We start from the raw sequence: 20,205 nt of genomic DNA on the forward strand, positions 1-20,205 counted from the left end.
TTACTTTTTTTCTGAGAAAATATACCAATATGCTGTACATAGCAAAAAAAATGGATGCTATACAATCACTTCTTCAAATACACCGTTTCAGTAGAAATTCTCAGTGGGTTTGTTCACAGTTTCAGGCAGGTACAGTTGAGTGCATCGAACGTCTCATGGGCGTTGTTCAAGGAACGGAAAAAACAAGAACACTATTAAAGACTTTTCCCCTGATAACTCTCCTTCCATTTACATAGTGGAGCTTACAAAGTAGTGATTTGCTTCTTGAGGCCAGAAATACTGTTATGAAAGAAAATAAAAAGTCCTTCAGTGCTCTTAGTCCTGGGGTGATTAGGGAGCACTCAGGAATGATCAAAGGGCTTTGCAGCGGAGAGGACGAAGAGACAAGTAAGGGTGGGCTATAGAGCAGAATATCGTATTGATAGTGATATACAGATCTCTGTGTATAATACATGATACCGATGTGATTATGTGCTCACTGCTCTGATCACGATCATTCTCAGACACGTCCAGTGTTGCTGCGCCTTCATATTACCCTGATAACGTTTCCACACGTCACTAAAATAAACCACTATCTCAACCTATAACCTAAGTAACTTTCTTTCAAATGTTTTGCTGTAAACATGAAATATAATCTCCGCACGGGCTGTTACTTAAAGAGCATTTGTCATTTTTTATAAAAGGAAGAAAAATGTAGAAATGTTTTATCACTTACGTTCTGTCTGGCTGTTGTACCGAACTGTGAAATACGATGGTGCTATATAAATCATTAAAAAATAATTGTAATAATGATACCGTATTTGCTCGATTATAAGACGAGTTTTTTTCCAGAGCAAATGCTTATAATCGGGGTCGTCTTATAATCAGACCTCAAATAGGTCTGACTATGAGACTAAGATCCAGATCCCACACAGCGCTGCAGGGGACCTAGATCCTCCTCTCTTATGCCCTCCCCCTCAACTTACCGGTGCTTCTGACTCCCCGTGTGGTGTCCAGGCAGCGAGTAGACGTCTACGCGAGATCAGAGTTCCCCGCCCGGTGCGGGGAACTCTGATCTCTGACAGCCGGGGAAGGTCTGCGCGATGGACGCAGACAACCCCCGCTGCTAACCGCACCTCCTTCCGGCTGCAGCGGAAGTTGCCTACTCGTATCGCGTAGACATCTACACGCTGCCCCGGCTACACACCAGGGAAGCACCGGTAAGTTTGGAGAAGGAAGGGGAGTGTTCAATGGGGGGCATAAGGCATTTCTGTAGGCAGAGTGCTCTATGAAATGCCTTTTAACCCCCTTAATGCCACTCTGCCTCCAGAAATGCCTTTTAACCCCTATACGCCACTCTGCCTCCTGAAATGCCTTATACCTCCCTATATGCCACTCTGCCCCATAATATCCCTTTTAAACCCCTAAATGCCAGAGTGGCATATAGGGGTATAAGGCATTTCTGGAGGCAGAGTGGCACATAGGGGGGTCAAAAGGCATTTCATGGGGCACAGTGGCATATAGGCATTTCTGGGGCAGATGTGCATTACTGAGGGGGCAGGTTGGGAAAAAAAGGAAATAAAAACAAAATATTTTTCTCAATCATTATTTTATTAAAAAAAATAGTTCACATGGTTTACATGAATTAACATTTTCTTATAGGGTCGTCTTATATTCAGACTTTCTTTTTTTCATAAATTATTATTCAGATTTTGGTGGGGTCATCTTATACGGTAATAATATACTTAACGCCTAAAGCAGCAACTGTCCTCCAAACTTTGGCTCAAATGAATTTTCCATGTCATTGGCCATTTACTAAGTACAGCCCAGTAATATTTAGAATTCATACACAGACATGATTAAATTCTGTGCATGAACTATAGAAGTTATGTGTCAATCAGGCCTAGTGCTGTGTAAGCTGTAAACTAAAATGTCCGCTTATCTCACCATCTCTAGATTTTCTTAGCAGTTGATGTACTGAAATGAACAGATTAGGGTTTGTGCTCTAGGAAACGTTCCCCTCCCAAATTCTAGGTAACCGGTTCATTTTTAGGACACTGCACAATAACAAAAACATTACACATCTTTGTAAGTGTTTCGATCATAAAACATGAGTTAACTAACAATGTTGAATGACACAATTTGGTAATGAAATCGCATGATGGCTTAGACAGATATTTTATAGGACTTCCTGCCTTTTATTCATTTAAATTACTCAAACAGTACATGGGAAGCTCCGGTTCAGTGACTCTGCACTAGAGACATGGATGCTGCATCTCAGTGGCAGAAGCTGTGCTCAGGTAAGCACCATGGGTTTGCCAAAATTTTAGGCGTGTGTGAAAAAAGTGCTTTCAAAAAAATGTTACTAGCTAATGTTTATCACTTAACAAAAGGATAAACCAGCATTTGGTGTTAGCGGCCTTACCCTTCAAAACAGCATCAAACCTTCTAGGTACACGTGCACAGTTTTTTTTGTTTTTTTTTAAGGAACTTGTTCAAAACATTTTGAATAACTATTCAGAGTACCTCTGTGGATTTAGGTAGCAACTAGGGCTGCAACTAACGATTATTTTAATAATCGATTAGTTGGCCGATTATTTTGTCGATTAATCGGATAAAAAAAATACATTATTTTAAATTGAAGAAAATTGCAATAAAAAAACGTACAATTTACACTTTCATCTCTTTATTGCAATGGCCTCTCTCTATTCACCTTCTTATTTTACTGACATAATAATAAAAGCTACAAGAACCCAAACACGGTGTTTCTCAAACTAGGTTTCAATACAAAGTTATTAGTAAATATTAATTCATATGTTAACTATTTTTCATATTTAATAAAAACTGAGAAAAAAGCCTTGTTTACATTTTTTTATTTACCAAACTGCCCCCAGTTATGCACATCTGACCCCCAGCTTGCCACTCTGCCCCCATATATGCCTTATACCTCTTATATGCCAGATTCCACTGTGCCCCCTGATATGCCACTGTGCCCCCTGATATGCCTTATACGCCTTATATGCCAGTGATATGCAACTGAGCCCCCTGATATACCTTTTACCCCCAGATTTGTTTTATGCCCCCCTGATATGCCTAATATCGATATGTCTTATACCCCCTATATGCCACTGAGCCCCCTGATATACCTTTTACCCCCAGATGTTTATGCCCCCCTGATATGCCTAATATCCATATGCCTTATACCCCCTATATGCCCTAAAAATTCATAATACCCCCCATACACTACTATAACTCACCCATGCACCACTCTGGCTCCTCCCCCTCCCATACACCACTCTGGCTCCTCCCCCTCCCATACACCACTCTGGCTCCTCCCCCTCTCATACTCCACTCTGCCTCCTCCCCCCTCCCATACACCACTCTGCCTCCTCCCCCACCCATACATCACTTTGGCTCCTCCCCTCCCATACATCACTTTGCCTCCTCCCCCTCCCATATACCACTCTGCCTCCTCCCCTCCCATACATCACTTTGGCTCCTCCCCCTCCCATACTCCACTCTGCCTCCTCCCATACACCACTCTGGCTCCTCCCCCTTCCATACATCACTTTGGCTCCTCCCCCTCCCATACATCACTTTGCCTCCTCCCCCCTCCCATACTCCACTCTGCCTCCTGTGAACCTCCGTTTCTGACAAGACACCAGGGAGCCGGGTAGAGAGGCAGAGTGGCGTATGAGAGGGGGAGGAGCCAGAGTGGTGTATTGGAGGGTGGCTCCCATACACCCCTCTGACCCCTCCCCCCTCCCATACACCGCTCTGCCTCTCTACCCGGCTCTGTTACTGAAGGCACTTTCACTGCAGCTTCATAGAAGCCACAGTGTAAGTGAAGGGCAGTAACGGAGTCTGTCTGTGCGATGCAGACCCTCACCGGTTGTCAGAGAGGATGATTCTCGGTCAGCCGGTGGCTTGTCTCATTTAAAACTTGGTGGGTGGGAGTGGGTGACAAGTGGGCAGAAATAGGCAGTAAGTGAGCAGAACCTGGACAGGCATGGTTATGACAAAAAACGCTGTTCTCCTGGCTGGTCCAACTTAGAAGTGGAAAGTAAACCTGGATTTTTATGTGGCGCCTGCTCATCGAACCAAAATTAGTATTTATAGACTAGCATAGTATTTTCCTTTGGCTTTATCCAACTCTTGAAACTTAGTAAGCCCTATACATTAATTCACTGTACATTTAAAAGATGTAGGTAATTTAGCTTTACATTAGAATTCATATCGTTGACACCTTGACAGAGATTATTTCCTGAACTGCCCATAAAACAACAAACCTTAAAGATCAACATATCCACAGTGTTCTATGCTGATAAAACAAGCAGAACCAGTTTCTCTCGTCTGTAAAGTTTGCCTTTCACTTTTTTACATCACAGTCTGGCACAGATAGTCTCAACGTGTGTGACTAAGTTGAGTGGTAGAGAATAGGTGGTTCATAGTGACTAATTAATGGGTTCATGTACAGAATAGAAATCTAAGGAACATAAAACCTTAGCAGCCAGATAGCAAAAAAGTAAATGTGAATTTCAGAGATCAGATTACATTTTAGAGGAAATATATGACAACACTAGCTCAATGTTAAATGAATGCCCATTTATAAAGCTATATAATAAAGCAATAAGACTTACGTTAATCTTATTTTGCAAACGGACAATTCCACAGTGCAACATATCTATAAATGGGATCATTATGTTATCAAGGGTAGACTGGGTTTAGACAGACAGTGGATTGGCAGGGAGTGGCTGCATCTTCCAGGACTCTCTAGCATCTGGATAATAAGCCAGTGTCCAAACAGATCCAGTATCCAACAAACCCGGAGAAACCCTAAATATGTAACTGCGCCATAGTAAAATGGACAAGATTCAACTACATGGTCCACCATCCTTCTATGCATGTGGTTTGTGGTATTTCACCATACCCTCACAGCATGATTCTCTCTAATGCAGAAAAGATGTGCCTACCGTAACTGTTTGGAGCTCCAAGGGAGAAAAAGGGACCATAGCTTAGGTGTAGCCACCCACATTTATTCAACATCCATTTACCTGACATTCATTCCCTTTTAACGCACGTGTTATGTACGAGCTATAGCAGGGGCGGCCAAACTTGCTTACCGCAAGAGATTTGGCGTACGATAGATCACGAAACAAAAATCACTGTATACATAAACATTTAAAAAAATGTGTGCATATTATCCTTTATTCATATGTAGTTTTATAAAGTTTAGAAACTACACATATGAATAATATGAATGGTTCATATTTATTATTTTCAATAATTAAATTACATACATACCAGATATTTTACTGATGGTACAGGCCTCGTGAGTAAACAACATTTGTTGGTTAATTCACAGAAGAATATTCCCTGGGTTTCAAATTGTTAGAAACACATATGGCATCTTTTAGTCCGCATTAGATTTGTGCATTCCGATTCATATGAATGTCCAAAAAATAAACAAAGATGAAGCAGAGAGTTCTGATTTTTTTTGTATTTCGTTGCTTTTCCATTCTCGCTCACTTTTACTTACGTTCTGTGACAACTCTCCCAGCTCCCCTACTCTCTCCCTCATGCTTTCTCATGCTCTGTCTAACGAGCCGGCATGAAAATACGCCGGTCCAACCAAAACATTTCAGCAAGCCGCACGTTACATGTGAAAGAGCCGCATTCAGCTCGCGGGCCGCGGTTTCACAACCCCGAATCTATAAGCTGCTTCCAGCGAATTTCTTTCTTGGCTCCTAAATTATACATAAGTGAATACAAAGAAATACATGTACTTTCTGCTTTCTTTTTAATACTCCATTTTTAAACTTGTGAAATGCTTTTTTATTATCAAGATCCCCAGTTTGCAGAAATATGTTTTGACGCAACAGTAAATACGCCAAATCTTGACTGGTATATATTCTGTAATGTTAACAGAGTTTTTACAATTGAAGAATAGTGATGCTGCTGCCGCATAATCAAATATTCTCCCTAATTAAAGGAACTGCTCGACCGCGTGTTATTATATCATACCAAAAATTATTACATAAAACTTGAAGTTATGCTGAAGAAGGAATTTTGGCATTCAGTTAACATTTCCTTGTTTGCAATGCTTGTTCTGAGTATTGCCAACTGTAACATTAAATGTTTTTATAATTTTTTTTGTTGTTGTTGTTATTTCCACTAATATGTCTATTGGTCTTCCTTAATATTAGCTCAAATGTTAAAAACCAACAGATACTAAAATGGCACCCTCGTAGATTGGAAGGAAATTAGATTAGATTTTTTTTAAACTGGATTTTCTTTTTTTTTTTAAATGTGCAAGTACGTTGACATTTATTGACTGTAAACTGGTTAAGCTTAAATACTTTCAGTTTAATAACATCAGGAAAAAATGCCCGCTAGTTACTCTGAAGAAAAAAGCAAACTTTGTATCCCACCTAAACAACAGTACCTTCTGTTCTAACTCTTCCCCTAGAAACACTTAAACCAATTTACTTCTGTTGAATCTAGGACATATCCTAATAAATACATTGGCAGTGGCCTAGGGCTGTGAAGGTGTTAATTATGATATATGTGCTGATACCTCTAGAATGTATATCCATCCATTGCCAACATTAATAAATATACCGATATGCATCAAGCTTTGCATGTTACAGATGTTTGGCACTCTTGATGGCACATGTTATTTTATCCTCGCCCATCACTAACAGCAAACAGAATATTAGTCTGTGGGTTTATAAATCTTCCCTACAGAGTTCCAAAAAAATATCTAGAGAAAAAGAGCCTACAAGAAATTAGAGGATATCGTTGGAATTTAAGGCACCGCACAGTGATACACTTTTTGGTTGTTCTATTTTTATTATTCGTTGTGGTTTACGAATCGATTCCAGCTCAGAAAAACCCACAAAGTTTGTATTGAGGCATTTCAGACACATTTATTAAAATGTTTCTTTTTTATAACTTAAACAAGAATATATTTTAGATAAATCAAATGCCAAGAGCAGAGGACTATTAACATACTGTATATTCGTATATCCTTGCTTAATAAACTACCTTTGTTCAAGCGGGTTTATTGACAAAAAACAAACATACTGCTGAACTTTCATGTAGATTTAAGTGAATGGATAACATTTTGTAATATGATTTTCACTTTATCGCATACGAAAGCAGAGCATGGAGGGATTCTGAAGAACCTCTCCGTATGCGTTTTCCTCTTTCACCATCGATCAGCTTCAAGGCTTGCAGGACATCAGTTCTTAAAGTCAGCTCTAGCATTGGAACCCCTGCCTGCATGCACAGTAAGTGCTCTCATTTATCTTAGAGGGAGCACTTTCCTGCCACTAATCGTCTACATCAAGCAGCCAACTGGTGGCATCAAAACGAGACCACAGACGGGGAATTGCGCTGCAGCGTCTCTCATAGGAAGTAGTTTTGTTTTACAGATTGAGGAATGTATATTAAACGACCTACAAAGCACTGTAATAATATATATTGTTTCTTGATGAGGCTGCATTGGGCACTGAACTGTCCATTTAAAAAAGGATCTAAAGGGTTCACTGCAGGCAAAATTGCTGCCACAAGGCAGTGTTTTGTTAATCCCCTCTGCTGTTATACAAAGTAAATCTCAAAATAAACTAACCATCAGTTCAAGCTTTGTATTTATTTCTGAAGACTGTGCAGAGTGCCTGATCCCTTTCCACGTGTACCAATAGGGTTTGAACTTTTGCACATGCAATAGAAAACTTGCATTTCCACCAAAGTATATACTTTGAACATCCTACCCTTGGAAGCTCCCATACATAAACCAATGCATGTTTAAAAATACAGTAAGACTAAATAACTACGGATACTACCACGTAGATAGCCGTTTCTACCCCAATAACATGTTTTGTATGCTCCTTCCGTGTGTTCTCCATATGAACTCTGGAGACAGTATGCAGTTATTATGATGGAGTGGTCTGTAAGCCAAATGTGCGTAGGACCACAGAATTATAGAAGTAATATCGGACTAATAGATGAAACTTGCCAGACTTCAAATGTAGGCATTATTAACCTATACAGAGGAAACAGGTTCTCTTAGCCCGCCTTATCAGCCTGTCAAAATACTGTCAATTTAATTCAATACATCAACCACCTGTTGGTGAAGAACAGAATAATCCACTGCCAGTACATTCTCCAACTGTGCACTATTACAAGAAAAATGGGAAGCTGATCGTTAGGATTACTATAGTTCTTTTCTACAAATGTGTTACCTTTTTATTCACAAACAGATACAATTCACCCTGCATTTGGAACGTCACAGACAGTATCAGGCCCAGGAATCATATTATAGGGGGAGCAAAATGTAAAGCAAGTTTTGCTCCCACAAAACAGCATGAAAGTTACTCAGCTAACAGAATGTCCGCACATAATCAAATTCCCATCAGAAAAAGCAGGGTAAGAAGATACCTATATATTTATTTATCTGAAATACAAAGACATTCAGAGGTATAATGCACACACAAACATACACACTTAATACATACATACATACATACATACACACTGACTCACAAACCCAGATCCAAGCACCTGCCTGCAGAGCATCTCTCTTCCTGTAGCTGCTCCTTCTTAGCTGAGGGATCCTCACACAGTAAATATGTTACCTTTTCCGCACAAGCAAATAGCCATGCAGTTTCTACAGGCTGTAGCATGTGACTAGAGAAGGAGCTCCTTCCTGGCTGATCCTAATGGAGTCTGTCTGTTTGTCTGCAAAAACCCTTGCTACAGGAAACGGTAGCCCAATGTGGGCTTCCCAAATCACCCAGCGGATGAATGAATGTATTCATGCTATGCAGTGCAGATACATACCTAAATTACAATACAGCAGCAAGCGGCTCCCATTGTTAGTCCACCCCTGCAGGTGCTACTCAATGTATCAATACAATGACCCTATTAAGAATATTACTTAATGGATGTCTTTCACACGCCTCTTTGTACTTGACCCAGTTTAAATGTTCTGGCATTCGATTTGAATGAATTAAGTAACTGGCAGGGGTTCATAGGGTTCAGTTTGAAAGTAATATTACACTCTGCAGTACAACTCTGCTTTTCTCCTGGGGGAGACAACAAAAATACGGTACTTCTTGACCATTGTGACTACCCTTTACATTGGGGGGGGGGTTAAAAAAGTTCTAGTATGTAAATAATTTTAAAACGTTTTAAGTAAATTCATTTAAAAGTAAAATAAGACTTTATTTAAAAATTCAATGACTGAACTAACATTCATACAAATGCCTTTATTCCAAATTAAGATATGAAATATCTGAAATCCTGGAAGTATAGCGTTCAGGGAAGGGGTGAAGTTATAAAACAGAAAGCGGGGATGATGAATGAGATTCAACTGATGAATGTAGAAGGAAAGGGAGAAAGTGGAAAAGGTTAACTGGAAGGAGGCTGGTTCTGGAAGGGGAAGGTAGGTGGAGAATTGTAATTTTTGCATACTTTGAAGTGTACAGTGCTATTACTCTATTACTTGGTAGGTTTAGTAATAATGTATGTAGCAGATTTTTGCTTTGATCTTTGTATCACACGTTCACATTGCAAGAGAAAAAAATGAATAGCAAGAACCAAAGCTAACCAAACAGAAATTGCTTTTATTATATTTTATTGCAGTTCAAATTTGTTTTCAAGCAATGTTATTGCCTTATTAAGCAATCGTAGAGCAATTTAATTCCAGTCTTTTCGTCTGCAATTACACCATTTTGATTATCTATAAATCAACCCATACAGTTTGAATAGCATTGCATAAATCTATTTATGCACACAATATGTAGTGAAGCTAGCCAGGGCATCAGAAATTATTGGTGGCCTAGTATAAATGTACTGTACTGGCCTATCCCCTTCCTCTTAATCCTACTCTGAACACGTGCATTGGCATCCAGGTTGTACAAATCCCTTGCCATTCAACCAAGTGGCCTATAATACAAGCCACACACAGCGGTGATGTCCCTATAGTTAGTTTCTACTAACTTTGCTTGCTTAAAGAGTAGGCGATGGCAGCCAAAGCTATTAGACTAAACATATTACATTTTTAGTGAAGGAAGCAAACCCCCTTCCCCCAAAATATTGGCCGGTGGCTGTTAATCTGTGGTCAAAATACAAGTTTTATGATTTCCAGTTAGTTTTGGCTTTCCAAATCTGGCCAAGAATTGTGGAAGTTGTTGTTCAGCTACTTTTGGAGAAAGAAAACAAAAACTGTTGGCTAGTCCTGCTCGGGAGACATCAGTTTCAACTATTTGTAGCTGGCAAACGCAGAGGGAAAAAGTGCAATGTGAATACTTAATGGGTTTGGGGGTTGAGCAGAATGAAGAGCTCCATGCAGAAGCTTACAAATGTTGGATTCATACAGGAATAAATCAGCGATCAAGGTAACCGTCTACATTCATTTGTAACCATCAAGTAATAATAATTTTAAAAAAAAATACCGTTCCCAGTACCAACTTTTGCGAAAAAAATGACTTTAGGCCCCAGTAAGAAAAGCCACCATCATATACCTCTCACATTAAAATACACATGTCTCCTGGCTTAATTAAGGATTACATCCTCAGTAAACAGCTGCTTAGTTCACCTTTCAGTCAACTAATAATAAGAGAATTAAACAAAAGTTGAGGACCCATTAACGTGCATATTTAGTTTCTACCCAACATATGTTTTCATGTACAGGTGACCTTTGTAAAGGTAAACGTTGCCTCGTTTGCTCTTTAGCTATTTGGAGGAAGTTAAATATTTTCTTCAGCAAAAGAACAGAACAAAAGTAAATTCTTATTTCAGCTGATAAAGTACAATAAAACTAAATGTACAGTGTTAGTCAGAACGTATATAGTATTCACTGGGCAAGTAGCCCCATTTAACTCTTACAATGAAGTTTCGCTTTCTATTTAAGCCAATTATAATATCTTGTGTTAATATTTCTCATTATTTTATGAGTGCTTCAGTCTAAATCCTTATGATCACAGACATAATTTTTGCATCTCAAATCCTATATTATTTATATTATAAATGACAGAAAGTGACCTTATTTGGACTATTACAGGCTCTGTAAAATCTTATATTTTACAGTTACTATGCGTACCTCCTAAGTACCCCACTTTAAGAGGGGCAATCCCTCTTTAGGACATACCGTATTTATCGGCGTATAACACGCACTGGTGTATAACACGCACCCCCATTTTTGAACAAAAAAACTGAACAAAAAAAACTTTTGATCACTGCTATCTGGGAAACCACACACACACACAGTAAGACACACACACAGTAAGACACACTCACACTCAGACACACACACACCCTAACCCCCCTTCTCAGGATCTCCCCTCTCTCTCCCTAACCCCACACCGGTCACTTACCTTCAACTCCTGTGTTGGAAGCATGAGGCGTTTGTCTCGGGTGCCGGCGCTTCACTGCTGAGCGCCGGCACCCGAGACAAACGCCTCACGCTTCCAACACAGGAGTTGAAGCGCTGAGGCAGGCTGAGGCTGAGGCAGGCGGCGGCTGCTGCAGGCGGCGGCAGCGGCGCCGGCTGAGGCTGAGGCAGGCGGCGGCGGCGGCGGCGGCCACTTACCTTCAACTCCTGTGTTGGAAGCGTGAGGCGTTTGTCTCGGGTGCCGGCGCTTCACTGCTGAGCGCCGGCACCCGAGACAAACGCCTCACGCTTCCAACACAGGAGTTGAAGCGCTGAGGCAGGCGGCGGCGGCGGCTGCTGCTGCTGCTGCTGCTGAGGCTGAGGCAGGCGGCGGCTGAGGCAGGCGGCTGAGGCTGAGGCAGGCGGCGGCGGCGGCTACTGCTGCTGAGGCTGAGGCAGGCGGCGGCGGCGGCTGAGGCAGGCGGCGGCGGCCGCCAGCAGAGGAGTCCTGGATTTCTGTCAGTCAGGGGGGCCCGAGAGTTGCCGAGCGGTCGTCTTCAGCAACCGCTCGGCACCCCTTGGGCCCCCCCTGACTGGCAGAACTCCAGGGCCCGGTCGCAGTTGCGACCCCGGTAGTTCCGCCACTGGCTCTAGGATTTATCGGCGTATAACACGCAGGTAGGGTTTCAGCTTCATATTTTAGTTAAAAAAGTGCGTGTTATACGCCGATAAATACGGTAAATCCTTTCTTCCCTTGATGACCCCCATTTCTAGGAATGCTTGCTAAGTATATAATAGTGTTCTGTAGCCCTTAGCAATAATAATGTGTATAGAAACAGTACAATGTGTGTGTGTTTTGTACATGAAATGAATTATTCTTCTAAATGTATTACTCAGTTAAATAGCTACCAACAAGTCTTAAAATCATTCGTTTTTATTATGGTTCTATGAACTTACTGGTTACACAGCAAAAACAGTTAAATCTCAAGTTAACTGGGATTTATAGGAACAGTGTTTGTGGCAGCAACAGGGTAGATCATGCACCTTGCCTTTGGGTAACACTGTCTGAGATAATAAACATAAGTCTTCTCACCAAATGTGCACTGACATGGACAATAAAGCCCAATACAACAAAGAAAGTGAAATTATATTCTTTGCATGTCTCTCACTGTGACAAAGCTTCTTCAGGTCAGCCCCACGGCTTCAATTTCCTATCTTGTCATTTTTAAATATATGGCGAATAGTCTAGCACGCAGCTAAACCACACGAGGCACGGAACTGTGTGTGTGTGTGTGTGTGCGCGCGCGCATGTGTGTATAAGAGGAGATAGAAGATTCTGTCTGTCTGTCGGCTGTTTTAGAATGTTATAATAGGAATACAGATCATTTGCAAATACAAGTATAGAAATATATATTGTATTTGTATAGCCGTCTATGTGTCTTTACAAAGCAAGCAAAGGAAAACTTGCTTGCTTTAGAGTTTTGAGGGTCTTATTAAAGCTACTTAATGTTTATACTTGTTTTTCAATCATGTTGTTGTTTTCGAGATACTAAAACATTAGGGGCCATGTAACTTTAAGGAAGGTTATATTTGTGGCAAAATTACCATATCTAATTCACTTTCAATTTGTCTTTTGTCCCGCATATTTTTCCAGCTACAACTTTATAAAAGGCTCTCTTCGCAGTCAACAACTTCAGTAACTTAAAACAGGATAGAACAAACTTATGGGGAGGAAAAAATCATGCAGGTCCCGAGGAAAAGAAGAACCTTAAAATGTTATACACAAAACTTGAGTAATTAGGAATTGTTAATAAGTTATTGGTTAATTGTGAAATTATACTGCAGAGTTTAGCTTTTTTTCATGGTAATGGTAAGTTCATAGTTGGGTCATTTCATTTTAATTAAATTTAAATATTTGTCTTGTCACACCATCAGAGAGGGCCTCATTGCCAGGACAGTAATTGCCAAGGGTATCTAATGAGCCAGCCAAAAAGAGGTGCTATGTTATTGTTTGTTTTTCTTTATTAAATTCCATTAAGTTCAACATACTGAGTGCCTGCCAGGAAATTACTTAATATTGGAAAATATAAAGTGAGTTAGCCAAGTAACAGTGATTGTAGATATAATACTGATTTTTTTATATATATATATATATATATATATATATATATATATATATATATATATATATATATATATATATATATATATATATATATATATATATACATATATACACACACACATAAACATTGGTTCTACAGTGCCCTGCAAAAGTATTCACACCCTTGGCATTTTTCCTATTTTGTTCCATCTACAAAAAATGGCTTTTTATTTAGATTTCATGTTATCGACATACACAAAATAGTCCAAATTAGTGAAATAAAATTAAGAAAATTTATCTTTCAAAGAATAAAAAAACAGAAAGTTGGTGCGTGCATTTGCATTCACCCCCTTTGCTGTGAGGCCCCTAAATAAGATCTGGTGAAACCAGATCCCTTTCAAAAGTCACATAATTAGTAAATTAAATCCACTTGTCCACTTGATCATAGTATATATATATATAGACTTGTTCTAAAAGGCCCCAGAGTCTGCAACACTACCGAGAAAGGGGCACCACCAACCATGAAGACCAAGGAGCTCTCCAAACAGGTCAGGGACAAAGTTGTGAAGAATGACAGATCAGGGTTGGGTTATAATAATAAAAAAATATATGGAACTTTGAACATCCCACAGAGCACCATTATTAAGAATTTGGCACCACAACAAAACTGCCAAGAGAGGGCCGCCCACCAAAACTCACAAACCAGGCAAGGAGGGCATTAATCACAGAGGCAACAAAGAAACCAAAGATAACTCTGAAGGATCTGTCCATAGAACCACTTTAAGCCGTACACTCCTCGGAGCTGCTAAAAAAAAAACACCAACAAAAAAAACAACACACTTGCTGTTCACCAAAACGTATGTGGGAGATCCCCAAACACATAGAAAAAGCTACTATGGTCATATGAGTCTAAATTTAGCTTTTTGGCCATCAAGGAAAACACTATGTCTGGCACAAGCCCTCTCATCACTCAGAGAACACCATCCCCTGTGAAGCATGGTGGTGGCAGCATCATGCTGTGGAGAAGTTTTTCATCGGCAAGCCAAGTCAAAGCCCAGACGTCGTTCGAATTGGGAATCTATGGTATGACTGTCCACCAGCAGAACCCATCCAGCTGCAGTTTTGCCTTGAAGAATGGGCTAAAATCCTAGTGGCTAGATGTGCCAAACTTAGAGACGTACCCCAAGCAACTTGCAGCTGTAATTGCTGCAAAAGGTGGCTCTACAAAGTATTGGCTTTGGGGGATGAATAGTTATGTACGCTCAAGTTTTTTGTTTTTGCAAGGCACTGTACAATTGCTTTACATCTAGATCATCTAAAAATATGTGTTAACTATTCTATTCAACTGTCAAATATAATAACTATGTTGGTAGCTAAAATTTAATATCAAACATGAAATTATGGTTACAAGACTGCTCCCGATTCTTATTCTGGGAATGCATGCACTACTACGCAATAAATGCCTGCCGTTCGTAGCATTGCTTCCTACAGAGATCCAAACTGCCTTCTGAAGTAACATCAGCACAAGAACTGTGCTTCCAACTTTGAAGCGGCATAAGTTTGGGGAAGGCCCTTTCTTGTGCCAGCATGACTGTGCCCGTGTGCACAAAGCATTTAGTTTGAGGGGTCTGGTGTGGGGGAATTAGTGGCCCACACAAAGCCCTGACCTTAACCCCACTGACCCAAGCCTTCTCAGGAAAACAGCAGTGCCTGGCTTCACAAATGCTCCAAAACCTTGTGGAAAGCCTTTCTAGAAAAGTGGAGGCTATTATGGGTGGCCAACTCCAAATCAGTGGCCATAAGTTTGGAACGGGATGTCCAATATGCTCATATAGGCGTGATGGTCAGGTGTCCACATACTTTTGGTAATAGAGTGTGCACAATCATGCCATAAGGCATGCATGGCACATTTCATAAATATTTGTTGACTTTCCAGAGCCAAAATCCATGAAAATTAACCACCACATCCAAGGTGTAGAAATATATATAAAGCTGGGTAATTTCATTAATGCATATAATGTTACAAAACAAATGTTAGGCATTGGGCTTATCAGTTGCATGTTTCATGCTAAGAACCATATTAAAGATCGCAGGAACCATTGGTAGTCCGCAAACACCGACTTAGGCAGCAGTATTAAAATTAGCATTTTTCACTTAAAAATAACCAATGCGCAGATTTGTATACAGTAAAATGCATTGAAGTCCAAGCAACATGGACTCCTAATGGTAATTTTACTAAAAGAGGGGCTGTTCCTTTTATTTTATGTAATGATAGTGCCCCGCACCATCAATTGTGTCACTGGAGTTAATTCACTAAACCTTGAATTAATAGGAAAAAATTATTTCCAGGTCTATGAGCTACTTCACAATAAACGTTGTGAGTTACTTCTGGAACCTGAATGGCATCAATGACCATCTTGTGTGAACGCTATGTTAAGTATGCATTTCAAATCACAAACTTCACCATGCATAATGAAGGACCAACCAAGAGCACAGTTCCCCTTGGGTAATGCAAGGCTAATTCAGTGAAATTTCCACAGTCAACCTTAATTGTAATGTATAATACAGGAATAATTCTACCTGTCTCTCTTTGGTAGAATTTCGTAATGAGTAATGTTTGTTTATTGCAGCAGGAAAGACTATATTAATGGTGTTCTTTCCTCACTTAAAAAGCTGTCGAGGCTGAAAATAGAGAATCCGGCGCCTTAGACAAACTAGTATTTTTGTTAGAGGAGTGTATCAAAACTGCAGTTAGTATGGTACACCATGTCATTTTAGACTGGGTCGTAGATCCAACCTCTTAAGGTATCATTAAACATAAATTACTACTCATTTTGAGGCAATTAAAAAGAAGTGAAAAGAACAACACGGCCAATCCCATGGGGGAATTCTCCATCCTGCTGTTTAGCAGCAAAGAGGCAGGGCTGGGTAATCTTAGTAAGATTAATGACCTCAAAATCATGATATAAAAACAGCTTCTGGTTAAATAATGTTATAAATTGGAATTATTATAGCAGCGCCAATGACATCTAACTAGTTAAGCAGATATCAGAAAAGAACATCAACAGGAACAAATCCGGGACGCATGGAGGCCTGACATTTCAAACAAGGACAAGGTAGCAGCACTCGTAGCCCATGAACTTCACAACTGGCAGCCACCCAACTGTCTGTAAATGCCCATTATGGGGGGAGGGGGTAGAACTAGGTTAGTTTACATGAAAATGTCTGCAATAAAAGACTGGCTGGCACACTTTCCCATATCAAGAATGTAGGAATCTCTTCAGCTGCAAGAACACACTGTATTCTTTAGTTAAAGAAGAAGAAGAAATAAAGTCTCTCTTTCGGATAATCCAAACATAATCGTAGCTGGAATCACTGAACAGTTCACTGCTTCAGGACCAGCGGCCAACTTCACCTCAGGCTCTTAGAAAATCAAGACTTTCGATAAAAATAGAATCCAGCCGAAGAATTGAAACAGTTTGATTCTACTTCAGTTATCCAAAAAAACTTATTTAAGCAGTGATTTGGGCCATTTTATATCTTCCCCATAAGTGCCAGAGATTACCTATGGTGTTACTGGTTACCATTTCCAAGGCAGGACATGCATTCTTCTAAAGTATCGCCGTGATACAAATCAAACCGGCTATTGTCTCTTAACAGCACTTAGCAAACGGATATGAAAATGAACTAATTTCCAGCGTAAACTGCTAAAACTATTTTATGTCAACAACAAAAAAAAATTCCATTACTACTTAACTAGAAAATGTCCTTATTAAAAACAGCAGCCTGCTCCTCTTAGACATCACAGCATTCTATCCTGAATGTTTATGCTTTGCTTTCAAGAACAATCACAAACAGCCTTGCCAAGAAAGAGTTAAACTTGCCAGCTACATACATAGCGAAGGCGTTGCGTGCAACACTAATGTAAAGCTCCTATAGGAGGACACCCACACACATTATATACAGTATACACTGCTGGCCAGCTGTCAGCATAGATACAAACAGAATTTATGATTGCATGCAATGGAGATAATCAGCATGGGAATCTTATAACACCAGTCACAAGCCTTTATATACAGTAATACTTCACATAGGTCTACTCCTATACATTAACCCATGCATTGCTACAGTCCTACAGACAAGTCCATGAGGAGCCACTAATCCCTGTAGAAACTAAAATCTGTTTAGAGAAGCCATGGCAGATGTCAAAGTGAAAGGATGGCACCCAGTCCCTACACGGAGATCAGTGATACTATTGCACAACCCGGTGGCCAGAATACTTTCCACCATGCCAGGGACTGTGGGCACAGCCGGTAACATAACTGTCAGACACACACAAGGGCACGGAGTGGGGGCATCACCAGCAAGAGCCTGCCCGGTGAAGGGGGATCAGCAGAAAATAAGAGGAGGAAAAAGGCTCTCACCTGACAGTCAGATGCAGCAGTGCAGGCAACAGGAGGAGGAGAGCTCTACAGCTGATCCTGCAGCAGGGCGCTGGGCTGTCCTGGAATGACCCTGCCTGGGGAGGACGAACAAGGATAGGGAGGGAGGGGGAGAGAGTCAAGAGGAGGAGACAGGCAGCCTCTGCTTCACATCAATACAGACACAGGCTCAGTGTTGGCACGCTGGTGCCTGCTCCTCCTCACCCACACCGGTTAAAGCACGCAAGCAGCTCCCGTAACAGCCGGAGTGCCTTCTCGCACACCGAACACAGATATGTTCTAGAACTCGAGCGCGCTTACCTTTTAACCCCTGCGCAGCATTGCGCTCGATTCAGGAAGTGAGCTTAGCGCGCTGCGTACGCTGTCAGGTCCCGCAGTGGAGTCGGTTTGGCCCGGTCCAAGCTGCTGTCAGCGGGTGTTGAGGTGAACTGGGCCGGGGAATTCAGTGGGGATTGCTAGAAATGACTCCGTCCCGCAGGGCCCGGGAACCGCGCTTAGCATGAGATTGTGTGACGTCGCAAATTGTCAGCTGGGTGGCAGAGTGCCAAGCACTGGTTAACTGTTTCGGTGCCTGGGGGATCAGTAGCACACGGTGGAACTAGGCGCCTAGTCTGTGCCTCTCAGAGAATTAAGCAGGGCTGGGATTAGACAAGTTCAGACCCAGAACTAGTTTTTGATAATTTTCCTCCATTTAGTTTGGCTTTTTCGCACTGTCAGCCCTTGTCCCATCCCTTTGTCTCCACTATACTTTTAGGGTAAAAAGCTTTAGTGGGAGAGTGGGCAGGGGCACAATAGCCTCCTGAGCAAAAAAATGGCCCGTTTTTTTTAATTGCAGAAAAAGACCCTGGAGACAATCAAACCAGATAATAGACCGCTATATAAGTGAAATGCAGCAAGAAGCTCGCTGTTTCGGCCCTTCCTCAATATACCGTGAACCCATGATAAGCTTCTTTGTGGTTATACATTGTGTAGACAGACACAACCTTTGAAAGGTCTCCTCGCCATACCGCTAGCTTTAGTTTGTAGCAAACCGAGACGGTTGCTATCTCAGGTGGTTTGTTTCCGTATCACGCTTGTGTCTCCTTTGGTCAAACAGAACTAACCTAAATCTTCACCACTAAAGAAACCGGTATTGAAAAAATATATCCTGCTACCTGAAGCCCTTTTACATGTTGCCTGGTAGAAGCCCAGAAAGAGTGCGAAAGTGTGGAGATGGTTGGGACTTTATTTTAGTTTTGTAGTTTTAAAAATTGTTTGGCTGGTTTTATTACTGCAAATGTTCTTATCGAAGTCTGGGATTTAACCCCACGTATACCGGATGTTTCCTGAAGATTCAAGACATTAATAGTTGAAGCTGATTCAGAAAATATTGATGTGCTATCTAGCACTTTACAAATGTAATTCATAAGATTACTACAGTTTTATGGTGTGTATATATATATACTTTTTTTTAGGTTTGCTGGAGCATTGTACTCCTGTGAGGACTAATGTCAGCTTTTTTATTTTTCTAGTTGAAAAATCTACATAACAACTTTAATGTTAATATTTTCATTCTTTACTACGGAGGCTGTCTGGGAGTCTAGACTGTCGCTTTAACAGTAAACAGTTTATGTTTCTCCCCATGATCATTTATTATCACAGTCAGCATTCTTAATACCAAGAAACAATGAGTACAAAGGTAAGTAGACATTTTTGTTGCTGTAAAATAGAAGACAAAAAAAATGGCTGCCACAAACCTGCGACGACTACTTTTACACAAATCCTATCCAGGCCTGTTCGCTTTTTCCTTGGTAGCGAATATGATGGAGGTTGTGGTCTGTGCAGCTGGTGGCACAGACCCTTCCACTAACCATACCTGGAAGCTTCCTGGGCTAAGCTACCCAGAGAGCGCCCTCTTCTGGAGGAATGCATTTGTGAAGTTGCTGGGATAGTCCCAGACTGCCTTTAGTGGATTGGAGTGGTAGGAGAGTGAGGGTGACCAAACACCAATGCCCTGCCCCTGGAGAAAGAAAAAAACTGACCTGGGGAAACAAGTCTTCACCAGGAGACTCCGGGTCTAACCCTGGAGAGTTCCCGGCATGCCACTAACGCTTCCTTTTTGCAATCTTTGCTGCTTAATCCCATGCTCCATGATCTGCTATAATCCTGGGTAGCCCCTTTTGTCCTCCATTAAAGACAGCCCTGATTATAGCAGAGAAAACAGAGATCAGGGAAGCAAAGACTTCACCAATCTCTGACAAAGAAAAGAAAAAGGCCTATCCCTTTGAAGGGAAGCTGTCACGTGATTCCACAGTGATGAGTGC

At 40.9% G+C, this 20,205-nt stretch overlaps 1 protein-coding gene across 2 annotated transcripts in view; it reads right to left on the reverse strand.

Moving 5' to 3' along the window:
* Positions 1-18,311, reverse strand: part of THRB (thyroid hormone receptor beta) — a 151,508-nt gene extending 133,197 nt beyond the window's left edge. The window contains exon 1 of one of the 2 annotated variants that reach the window (XM_053466651.1): positions 18,203-18,311. The gene's annotated coding sequence lies outside the window, so the exon portion shown is untranslated. Of the gene's footprint in view, positions 1-17,884; positions 17,925-18,202 lie in introns of those variants that run through there. The other variant, XM_053466653.1, reaches the window with a different exon arrangement.
* Positions 18,312-20,205: the final 1,894 nt, after the last annotated feature.

This window comes from Spea bombifrons, chromosome 5, assembly GCF_027358695.1.
Source record: "Spea bombifrons isolate aSpeBom1 chromosome 5, aSpeBom1.2.pri, whole genome shotgun sequence".
NCBI lineage: Eukaryota > Metazoa > Chordata > Amphibia > Anura > Pelobatidae > Spea > Spea bombifrons.